We start from the raw sequence: 2,548 nt of genomic DNA on the forward strand, positions 1-2,548 counted from the left end.
TGGTAAAGATCTGTATTCTCTTGTCTGTATGCAAGACATAATTATTTATCTTGATACCCTAAAAAAAAACCCCAACATTTTAAGATTCTTCTTTATAAGAGGGTGTTTCATGTTGATTGTTTACTGTTGGTTTATTCATGGTTTAGTTCAACATTTATTCCATTCTCTGTTATAGTTGAGATATGGGGTTGGGTCTTTCAGATCAAGTAACATTTTTCCTGTGGCTTTTCTTATCGCCTCTGAAAAGTTTGTTCAGGTATGTATTTGAACTAAAAAAATATCTAATATTTATCTGTAACAATGGCAATTTTTTTCTTGTTCAGTTTAATAGTTTCTAAAATCAGTTCTTAAATGATTGGTTTATATGTCTGTATTTGATTCCCCCCCCCTTTTAATCGAAGTATGTCTCCTTGGAACTGAGTTTTGGATGATTTCTAAGAAAACACATTTTACAAATTTATAAACATGAATTTTTTTTTTAATATGCCAAGTTCTTTATTGGTTTAATTTCTTGCATTTGAAATACTCTTCAGTGACATCCTTGGCAGGAGATTCTTTGCCATAGTCCTTAACATCTGCACAACTACAGCCAATTACTTTGCATTACTTTCCTTCTCAGTCAGTTTTGCAGAGGGCTACCTACTCTAGTTTCTTGTTGTCATCAACATTTATCAGGTGATGTGTTTAGCACAAAGGGCCTCAACAAATTTGACATACATAGCCTGGTTACAGCTGGATGCAAGCACACAAAGATGGGCTGGGCGCTTGTCTAAGGCTTTGGCAGCTTTGCAGATTCCGAGTGGTAGGCCATCGTGGATGAAGGTGGTCTTTAGCACTTCCTGTAAAGCGGTATTAATGTCCATTACACCTCCAGCAGCAATGCCTTCCTCGGCCATGGCGGTGGGTTACAGGTGGAGCAGAATCTTGAAGGCACCCAGGCCCCTGCCTCTGCACAACTCTGGTGAAAGGGGAAAAGCTAAACATGAAGTTTTATAATTAATTTTAATCTATACCTTGATTTCTGATATATTGTTTTTTACCTTGAGATGAAATTAAACCCATAAGATTAACTTATAGCTCTTGTGGCTTAATGGTAAGGAATTGTGTTGCCAGTGCCAAGGTATGAGGTTCATATCCACAAGCTCTTCCACAGGAGAAAGATGGGCAGTCTCCTCCTGTGCAATTTACCACATCTGAAAACCCACTTGGAGTGACAGCTTTTGGTCAGGTCTGACTTGATGGTACACAAGAAGAAAATTTATTTTAAATGGTCAGTTTATTCTTGGTCATCTTAACTCCTTCCCAAGTCCTAAACGTTAGTGTGAAATCCTCTCAAGCAGTGACCATGAAAAGAAATACTGCTCAATTTAAATGTTATGGGCAGGATTATTAAAAGAGTTAAGAGAATGACTTTAAGGTTGTATTTCATATTGTAAGACTGAGGTGAGTGAAGAATTCCTTTCTTATGTTTGATTAGGTGTTGAGATGTGTGACTCTGCTTAGTCTGTGGCTCTGAGATGCCATCAAATTGACCATGACTCTTAGCAACCCCAGGATCTGAACTTTGCCTTACTCTGTCTGCAACGTCCTCACAATCTGTCATGCTCATTCCCCAGGTAGCAGTCATTGCCAGTCCATCTTGTTGAGATCTTCCTTTTTTTTTTTTTTCCTCGCTCTGACCCTCCATCTTTTCCAGCATGATGTAAGGAAGATACTGAGAAAGTCTCTGGAAATAATTGTTAAAGGCAGATGAGAAATCGACCTTGACTGTAGGTACAACAGTCAAATCATGGCCTACACTGTGGCCCTGCCATACACTTTACTGAAGACCTTTGTTATATTGTACTGTTGGCTATTGATGTTTATTTTGATACAGTGAACTAAAATTGTCTAGTATTAAAAACTTAAAAGAGTTTGTGATTTTTCTGGGTCAAAGGGGCAATAATGTGGGTAACTTGCGTTATCATACCACTCAAAGATTAATGTGTATTTTGTTCTATTTAATGAAAATATTTTGACAAAATTTCCCTTTATATCATCGTTTTAGCTATTGAATGTTAAACTGGTGTAACTGAAAGGTTCCAGAACCCTTGTAACAAAAATAGCTAAAACTCTCTGGTGTCTGTATATAGTAGAGACAAATTGGTAGAGTACTTTTAAAAGACTTGCTATTAGCAAATAAACATCTTCAGGTAACTTATTTAGTAAATGCAGGTTTTCCTCTCCTTGTTTTATGTACTTCAACAAAGAGCTGCCTTGCTGCAATGATCTTTAATGAAAGAAAAGTAGCAGGTCTGTTCTTCTGATAAGGACAGAGAAACTTCCTCAGTCACAGAAAACACTTGGTTGGTACCCTGACTTTGGAATTACCTTATCTCTAAAAAAAGAATGTTTACCTATCCAGGTCTCAAAGTTTGTGTTTTCCTCCTACTCTTTTTTTTTTTAATTGTTTTAATTAAACATGTGGCTTACTGCTTCCACTGCCATTAAGTCAATTCCAATTCATGGCACCTCTCTTCTTTATCAGGTTGTCAAGGCTGTAAATTAT

General features: G+C 36.9%; 1 pseudogene; it reads right to left on the reverse strand.

Annotated features, from left to right (window-relative positions):
* Positions 1 to 507: 507 nt before the first annotated feature.
* Positions 508 to 896, reverse strand: LOC102867587 (annotated as a pseudogene).
* Between the last annotated feature and the right edge of the window lie 1,652 nt (positions 897 to 2,548).

This window comes from Elephantulus edwardii, unplaced genomic scaffold, assembly GCF_000299155.1.
Source record: "Elephantulus edwardii isolate Elephantulus edwardi_28Jun2011 unplaced genomic scaffold, EleEdw1.0 scaffold00104, whole genome shotgun sequence".
Taxonomy (NCBI): Eukaryota; Metazoa; Chordata; class Mammalia; order Macroscelidea; family Macroscelididae; genus Elephantulus; species Elephantulus edwardii.